This window comes from Vollenhovia emeryi, unplaced genomic scaffold, assembly GCF_000949405.1.
Source record: "Vollenhovia emeryi isolate VEMERY1.0 unplaced genomic scaffold, V.emery_V1.0 DF939222.1, whole genome shotgun sequence".
Classification (NCBI taxonomy): domain Eukaryota; kingdom Metazoa; phylum Arthropoda; class Insecta; order Hymenoptera; family Formicidae; genus Vollenhovia; species Vollenhovia emeryi.
In genome coordinates this window covers 588,988-598,385 of record NW_011967144.1, presented here as the reverse complement: position 1 = coordinate 598,385, position 9,398 = coordinate 588,988, and the positions used below count along the sequence as shown (strand labels likewise).

Sequence of the window (9,398 nt, the reverse complement as noted above, 5' to 3'; positions counted from 1 at the left end):
CTCTCTAAGGTCCGGTCCACAACGAGTTGTTGGTCAGAAGTAAAAACTGTATGTCGGTCCCTTTCCTTCCACCCAAAAAGGAACAACCCCTTGTAGATCGGGTCTAAAAGTCAATCAATGTTTTCAGCGATAATCCACTGATTGACTTTTATACAGCAAGCCTTAATGCCGAAAAAGTGTCTAGTAATGTCCAGTATAACGCCGCAAATCCTGTACACCACAATGCCCTTAGCGGTTTACCTCTCGATCCAAACTGTATGGATAGTTGCGATTAACCGTCACTGACATATCACGAGCGTCACTGACACGGCACTGATACGGTACCGATACGCCACGAATGTGTGTAAACGGGCCTTGAAATAACACACTCGCAACTAAAACGACAAAGCCGCAAGAGAGAGAGAGAGGGAACAGGAATAAACTTCAGCTTGAAGATTACTCGGGTGGAGCGCGGCTTCGCTCGAAGGTTGTCCTTAAAGCGGAAGGACTCGGCGCCCGGGTCTCCTTTTTTCCCCTCCGAGAAAACGCTGAATGGAGAAACGCGAGGCGAGACTCGCGACAGGGAGCGAGGAAGGTTAATATATTCGGTCGTCAAGTGTCGCGGCGTTTTTACGTACCTTGAGACTGCCATGGACAACGCTGGGCGACGGCGATGGCGACGGTCGTCGCAAGTACAGCGAGTATAGACTCGCCGCGGCGCTGATTGGCGCTGAGCGCAACACGTTTCATACGTTGCCTAACGTGTGCCTTCTTTTACTCGCCCGAGTCCGCGCATCTACACTCGCCGCGCCCGTGGCCTATCTCAGTCGCCACCGCTGTCGCCGTCGTCCGGTTGTGCAGGTGCCTTTACTCGCCTTTTTCACAAAACGCGCCGCGGCCGGTCGCAGCCCGCGTTTGCTCGAGCCCGCGGTCGCGCGACCGTCGCCTTCCCCGCGGAAACACCGCGGACGGCGAGAATCGGCACCGGGGGGGAGCGGCGGTTTCGAGCCTCGGTGTCGAATCGCCGCGGGCGCTTTCGGTTTCCGAAGAAGAAGATGGCCGCCACCCCCGCCGTCCTCTTCTCGTCGAACGCGTAGTCGCGAGGTGCGGGAGTGCCGCGTCGACATCGAGAATCGGAGCCGGGCGCGAAGTCGACATTTCGACGGATTTCGAGTCGCGGGCGAGAAACCGCGCCGGAAAAAGATGGCCGCCACCGGAGTCCCGTCTTCCTCTTCTTGTCGTACGCGAGTCGCGAGGTCCGGGAGTGCCGCGTCGACATCGAGAATCGGAGCCGTGCGCGAAGTCGACATTTCGACGGATCTGGAGTCGCGGGCGAAACCGCGCCGGAAAAAGATGGCCGCCACCGGAGTCCCGTCTTCGTCTTCTTGTCGTACGCGAGTCGCGAGGTCCGGGAGTGCCGTGTCGATATATCGACGCCGAGTGCCCGGGAGTGTTGTGTGGCGCGAGGCGCGTGTATGCGTGTGTGTGTGTATGCTCAATGTGTTAATCCGTGATCAGTGTGCTAATTTGTGTGCAAAATGGAATATCTATACGCAACAATTGGATACGAACGAGCGAGCGGGACTGCTGGACCGCGGAGTCTCGGTAAGCGCGAGCGACATTTTGAGTAAGTAGATTGTTTCCCGTCGTTGTCGCGGCCCCCCCGACACACGCTTGACAACTTGGCAATGCGGTGCGCAAATTGCGGGAGCGACTGTCGACAACTGTCCCGATTCGATCTAGAAATAAACATTTCTCAAAGTGCGCAGGAGACCCTTTCAAATTTTGTCTCTCGAAGCGATGTCTGAAAGATAATAATGCGACAAGAAAATGGCAGAGGCCGATTTTCCATACTGACACAGTGAAATTTGAATATTTTCATGGGAACATTAATTGCGAGGCCAAGTCTTATGACCGGGCGAGCTATCCCGTTTACGTTCTTATATTCTTCAAACTCGGCGCAATTGCGCGCGCACATATTTATCTGGAATTTATTATCGCCACGCATATTATTATACGTGCGCCGTATATCAGGGAAACAATGCTGAGAGAGCGTGTAACATCATGAATCATTATTATATCTATTACAATATCTCTGCCCGACTCGGGGCGATTTTACAAAGTTATTATGTGCGATTTCACAAAGTTATTATGTGTATCGCGCATGATCTTCCGACGGTCGTTTAGCCGGTAAATTGCCGGGCTCGATCGGCTCGGTAATTGCGGAAACGTAATCGTTGAAATTATTCCGAATCGTTCAGTTCCAATTGCCGTGCCGAGCTCGTAACAATTATATCTAGACAAATACCGCGGCATCCCGGGGCGCTCGCTTAGCCCGGCGGCCTCGCCGCAACTTGGCGAGAGCCCCGAGGCCCGCGGGATCCCCCAGCGCGCGCTGCAACGGCGAAGGGGTAGAACGCGACGACGACGTGGCGTCGAGAACGCGAACGCCCACGCGAGTCTCCGATCCGCGAACGGCGCATCGCGCCGGCCGGCCGGCCGGCGGGCCGGCGGGACGGGCGGCCAATCGGCGAAAAAAAAGCGGGACTAAAAACAGAGGGCCTGGGTGCCGGGCGGCAGGGGTGGTACCGTAATCCTGCGCCCTGCGACGAGGGGGTGGGGTAAATGCGCGGGTGCGACAGCGCGAATTCCCGTTTGCCCCCCACTACCGATGCACCTGCACGTGCATCCCGTCCGGTCGGCTCCATGCACCCGTGCCTCCGCTCGTCTCTCGCTCTCTCTCTCTTTCTCTTTCTCTCTCTCTCTCTCTCTCTTTCCCACTCCCGTTCTCCCCGTTTCAGGGAGTGCGCGAAAATTTTCTCGAAAGCATCGGCACCCCGAACGCTCCGGGCCGATTCGTCGCGAGATGCCGAAACGAAGACGCGTTTACCGCGACGGGCGGGTCGTCGCAGCGATAAATAATAAAGAAACAATAGCACTGCGCAAACCGTGCGCTCGTTACAAGTCGAGCCTCGACGATATTCCGATCGATCTAAGGCCAATATTGTAATTAGTTACAACGCGTCGTTTTCAGGACGCGATAAATGTACTCTTGTCTTTTGAGCTCTGAAGCTTAATCTGCAATAATACGCCCTTTGCGAGGGGTAAACCGCTGAGGGCGTTGCGGTGTGCAGATTTGCGATTTACTGGGCGTTACTAGACATTTTTTGGGGTATTTTTTTGGGCAGCGGTTTACCCCTCGGCTCTTCGCGGCCGGAAACATTCCATTTCGTAGCCAATAAGTGCGCTTGAAAAGAATTTGCGCAAGTTGATTAATCGCGAAGTCGGTTGCTCGCACTAGTGCGCGCTCAGTGCGCACTAAGGCTTGTAATATATAACTTTGTCTTTAATACACGTTCAAAGAATATTTAGTCAAAAGGATGATCCGTGCAAACGTTGCGCGGACCATTTTTCCGGAGAAGAAATATTGCAAGAGGTATTTAAGACGATCTTTCAATGTAAGAATTGACTGGAAACGAGGCTTAGCGCGCCACTCGGTGCGCGCCGGTGCGACCAACCGAATTCGCTACGAGCGTACGTCACACGTCGCATTACTTTGCCGGCAAATATGTTTAATTAAACGTTTCGACTCGCCGCGTGCAAAATGGAACGTTTCCAGACGCAACGGGCGCGTCGTCGTCGAGGCTCAGATATTTTACCGCCACTTGTCCCTTTCCTTACTCTACTCTCCTTTCGCAATCCTCCGCTCTCGCACGCTCGGGCAGCTCTCTTTGAGGAATTCCGATCGGCGGGAGATACGGCGGATCGCCGGAAACAATGGGATCCCGCGCTCGATACGCGTCTCATCGCCGAGATCCCCTGGCGCCGATAGATCGCGTGCGCGGACCCCTCCGGAGATCGGCGTCGCCGTTTACGCGAAATCCGAGGCCGCTTCTCCGCGTCCTAGTCCACTTTCTCCTTTCTCGGCCGGCGGCCGGGACTATTATGTATTTTTATCTCGCGCATCGCACTTTCTAACGGAACCGCTCCACATTTTTCTCCCCCGCCACCTCGCGCCCGCGGATTAATTATCCGACGGGATCTATTTCGGCGCGACCTTCTTCCGCGCGACGATAAATTGCATCGATCGCGGCGGGGTGTGTTCCCGCTGTTATTACATACCGACTGTTTATTGTATAACGTAAACGCGCCGATGTCCCGTTCGGCATTATTCATTCGTATTATTACAAGCCGCGGTAAAATCTAATATTCCAATATAATCCTTTCGTACAAGTGTTCTCCAATTTATAATAACACGACCGGCGCTAGAAATAATATGTGGCGGATGTAACAAATACAACGGGGACGCGCGCGCGCGTGCGTTCTGTAAAAGTGCAGCAGCTTCCATATTTTATTGTCCGCGCGCTTGCGAGCACGCGGGTGAATAATTCCCTCCCTTTGACGGGAGGCGACGAAATTCGGTCCTCGCGCGCGATCTCGTCTCGAGACTTACGCCGTCGCGGAAGCTCGGCTTTGTCGGTCTCGCGCTTTCAGTCGCGCCCGAGCTTTAAGCGCCGAGTATAAAAAAGTCACGTCACGGGTGGCGAGTTTGTCGTCGAAGAGAGAGAAAGAGAGAGAGAGAGAGACAGACCCTCCTCCTCCCGCCCTTCTTGACACACTTTCGCCGCCGGCGGTCGTCCTTTTTTTCCTCTCGTCGCTTCCTGCTTTCCGCCCTCTTCCGTCCGCAAGGTGTTGCCGACGATGCGCGACAAACGCGGCGCTTTCCCGCTCTTTTCGAAAATTCACGCCGCGGCCGATTACGGAGCCGCTCGGCGCGGAGAATTAAAGTTACGATCGAGCGGAATTGTTCTAGCCCGCCTTATCTCTCCGATCCGCTCAATTATCCCCGGGCTGGGACGCTCGCGACACGCGAGCCGCGAGACTAGGGATCGTCCGCACGCGCGCGCTTCGAAAGGCAAAGATTGTTCCCGCGTTCGTCGGGACGGCGTGACTCCGGGGCGATTCTCGGGCCGGGCGCCCCGCGCGTGCGCGCCGCCGATGATCTTCCTCGCCACGTGAGGAAATCCCGATCGAGAAATTGGCTGTTAGAAAGAGGGGAGAGACCGGCGAGCGGCTGATCGACCCCCTTAATTCGTAACGGGGCGAATATGAGCGGCCAATCGGCGGCGGCTGCTGCGGCGGCGGCGGCGCTCGGGAAATCCGAAATTCCTGGCACGGACGAGCGATCCTCGCTGCATTAACGTTTCATCGCGCTCGGTACATACGGCAGGGCGGCACATCGATCGTTACGAACTTCGGACTCGAGTAGAGTGTCGGAGAGTGCCGGGAGAGACAGACGGGGACGGGGAGAGCCGGAGGGAGAGATGTGGATGGATAGGTGGATAGACGGGGTGTGTGTGGGGGGGGGGGGAGAGGTAGGTAGAGAGTTAAAATATAGTTGCATTTATCATTGCGAGCCGGTAAGAATAAGAATGCGCGCGGATACAAATTTACGATCGTCGCGCGACATCCGGTAAACAGCTGCAATGAATAAATCTGAAATTAGCATAGAGCAAAACAACATTGTGAAATATAGTAATACCATGAATCACACGCACGTTGCTGAATCCCCGAATTTATTAAAACGGGAAATGCTTTTTTCCCCTCCCCCCTCCCCCCCTCTCACTGCGTTTCTAAGTGACGTTTAAAGCTCTTCGGGAAATCGCTCCTGCGCTAAACGCAAGATACGAAATATAACACGATAATGCGATAAGTTACGGAATAAAAATGGATAGGGAAAGCGAGAGGAGAGAGGGGGGGGGAAGAACAGGCGGATTGAAAGAGTCTCCTCGCGGACCGAGCCGGGAGGAGGCGAGGGCGACAAAGGCGGGGGGTGGCGATCGCGCGGGGAAGAGAAACGGAGCGACGGGGCAAAGGCCGTAGGAACGGAAAGAAAGCGAGTTGCGAGAGATGCAGGGAGAGAGAGAGAAAGAGAAAAAGAGAGAAGGAACAAAACGTAGGAAAAAAGAAAAGAAAGACAGAGACGGCGCGGCGGGAGAGTAAGTTGACTTTGCATTATTTAAGCGGCGTCCTAGCGCCGTAACACGTGTTCTTTTGAAGTCTCGCCCCCTTGAAATATTCAGGCTGACGTCACCGCCGTCACATTCCCCGCTCCTCGCGGAAACCCTGAAAAGCGTGCACACGCCCGGAGCACGTATTCCGTCTCTCCCTCGCTTCGCGCCTCCGCTCGCCTCCTCCTCGCGAGAGAGAGAGAGAGTCCGCGCGGCCCTCTCGTCTCGCTCGACCCCCTTCCACCCCGTGGCGCCCTTCGCCGGCACCCTCCTCCGTCGCTTGCACTTTCCTCGAGGTGCGTGCACCCCGCGGCTACGGGGGGATTCGCCTAGATTTCCACGCGAGCCCCTTTCGATCCGAGCGCGCTCGGGTCTCGGAAATTTTTGCACTCGGTTATCGAAAGTCGCGGAGGGAGCGGGGGAGGGATAATTTTATCCCTCCTCTAAATAACACATAGAGGCCGCATTCCGAAGTAATCTTGTTAAAGTTTGTAACAATCCCTTGTTCGAGTAACTACGCAATCCAAACAAGAACGTCGGGGCGTAGTTTGAAAATGAACCCGCCGCGCTACAAAGGGTTAGTAATAACGATAAAATGAATTATACAGTTAATAATAAAATCAAGTTCCGCCCGACCCCTCCTCCCTCCCTCTCCTCCCTTCCATTAATTACTCACTTCGGCACTCTGCCTCTCGATTAAGTTTAAATATCTATCTTAATATATTTCCGTAATACCTTAGAGTACCCCGTCTGTCCGAGTCAAATGCAAATGTAAAGCCTCGTTTCTGTTGCACGCGCGCGCGCGAGGAGTCCTGCCTTTCTTAAAAATTCATTTAGCTTCACGTCGCAGTATAGCTCTCTCTGTTTTGTTTTTTTTTGTTTTTTTTTTGTTTTACCCAAAGCTATAATTCTCCGAACGATAACAATTCCGCCGAGTGCAAAGGATTAAGGAAATGAATCGCGCCAATCGCTCCGGCCGCGCAATCCGCGCTCGCATGTGCGAAACGCTCGTGCGGCCGTTTCTTCAATCATTTTAACGGGTTTTCTCGGCGCATTTATCATCCGCGATGGATGGCGAGAGAGTCGATTCTGGCGCGCGCGCGTTTGTTCGCGAATTGTTTACGCGGCGCGGCGCGACGCCGCCGCGGGAGGAGGAGGGAAAGAGGGAGAGGGAGAGAGAGAGAGACGCGAATTTCTCGTCACGCCGGAGAGTTACCGCAGTCTGTTAACGACTTTACACTTGTTTCCGTAACAGCGTTCTCCCGATTGTGTGTCCCTGGTTCTACTCAGACTTTCACAAAAGCTCCGCCGCCGCCACTCTCGTCGTCGCCGAAGTCGGCCGCGCCGCGCCGACTGTGTCTAACGTCAACCGCGCTCGCTCACTGGAAAATTCGTTTCCGCGAGGGAGAATCATTTTCGTCGCCCGTCGCGCGCCGATCGTCGCTTCGAATTCCGAATGTCTCGTGCGATTCCCGAGCGCGTTTCGCGGAAGCGAGACGTTCTCGCGCTCGTTACTTTACATCCGGCGTAAAGAAACGGCGGAATAGACGCAAGAAATTTTCTACTTTGACTTGCAAAGAGGGAGAGAGAGAGAGAGAGAGAGAGAGAGAGAGAGGGGGAATAGTTTTGCAAGATAAAATCCTTGGAGCACGTAGAAAATAGCACCCCGCTCGTCCTCGTCTTTAATCCTTTAAGCTGGAAGCGCGCGAAAAAAACTTGAGCGGTAAGAGTCAAGACTCGAGAGTCTCAATCAATCGCAACTTTCAGCATTGTTTAAGTTTCAAAACCGCGCGTCGTCGGTCACTTCCCCTCGAGTCTCAAAGTCTTTTTCGCGTGCTCGGGCCCTCGCGATTATGTCGTCGACGAGATTGTCGAGGAAAATTCTTTCCCCGGCACTCGCGGAGCGTCTTAAAAAAAAAAAAATGTGGGAGTCGCCGCTCGCGATTAATGTCTCGATGCTTAATGTTCCGCGCGCGAGGCCTCCGTCTATCCGAGTTATGTTTACACCGCGAGGAAATTATGGGAATGCCCGGACGACGGGGCGTTTGTTTCTGCAAGCCAATCTCGCGCGATCGGATCGACACGTGCGCCCGGACGTGCGCGGCCGATCGAGATTCCGGCGACCCTCTCTCGAGAGGCAGCGCGCCGCGGACTTACGTCACGCCCGCGCACGGAATACCGGGCCTTTATTATTTAACACTTGAGAACCTCCGGCGCACGGCTGAATAGGCCATTCAGGCGCGTTTCTAAGGGACCGTTAAGTTATTCTGTAGGTATAATTGACGCCGAAGTCCCGCGTGGGACTTTTGCCGCGCGCGCTCTCGCGATAAACTGCTTGGAAAACATTGAGTTCCGTTTTTATTTCGCGGCCCCGCCGCGGTCTCACCCGCGGGAGCCAACTATTTCCTTCCTCTCTCCTTTCCTCCCGCCGCTTTTCTTACGCCACCTCCCCGCCCCCCTCTCTCTCTCTCTCTCTCTCTCTCTCTCTTCGTACGGCGACGCTTACCAGTTTGGGAGAAAGAGAGGCGGCGCGGTTTCGCGACTCGCGGAACGGAGAGGCGCTCGATTGTCGAATTAAAGGCCCGTCGAGCGACGTAATTGAAACTTCATTCCGGCCAGGCGACAACACCGGAAACCGGCGTGAAAGGGAAAGGGAGGAAGGAGAGCGAGCGGGAGATCCTGCAAGGATCATCCCACCCCCTCCTCGGTCCATTGTTTCCGCGTCGCTTCAAGTCCGGCGAACCGCGAGTTCGTCGACAAATCTTACCATTTTTTTTTATCGTCCTTTTTTTCCTCTCTCTTTCTCACTCACTCACTTTTCGCTCGACCCGACTTGCCCGAGGGTGAACTTATCGACGATTCGCTCGTGTCGTCGATGTAGATCGACCGCCGTGTCGATGGAACAGTTAGGCCAAAAGCCGCGTTTATTATTCTTAGAATAGATGAGACACCGTTCCTGAATCAACTTCATTAAGTCTTATCGCGTTGTTAAATTGATGGCATGTGATATAATGGCGGGTAATAATTTATAAAGATAACTCGGCTCTCAAAAGAATGTGAAATACTTCATTCATCCACGCCATTATATGCCCTCTTTATGTATTACAGCTCCTATTATTGTAATCTAGGCCATTATTATAATCTAGAATCTACGGGGACTTTTTTTTTTAAGACCCGCCATAATTGAGCAATATCTCGATCTATTTCGTTCCGACCCTCGTGCATGTGTGCCGCTCGCGTATCCTTTCCATTTTCTCATTGTCGTACGAGTTCTTGTTTTTTTTTTCCAGTGACTTGTTTATATATTAAAGTAGCAAAGAGAAACAAGAGATCCTTATCGCACAAAGGCAGGCGAAGGAATCTGAATTGCGAATTACGATGAAAAATGTAAAATGAAATGCAGATATT

General features: G+C 53.7%; 1 protein-coding gene across 2 annotated transcripts in view; it reads left to right on the top strand.

Annotated features, from left to right (window-relative positions):
* Positions 1-9,398, top strand: part of LOC105560770 (protein bric-a-brac 2-like) — a 303,865-nt gene that overhangs the window by 25,860 nt on the left and 268,607 nt on the right. The gene's annotated exons all lie outside the window — the stretch shown is intronic.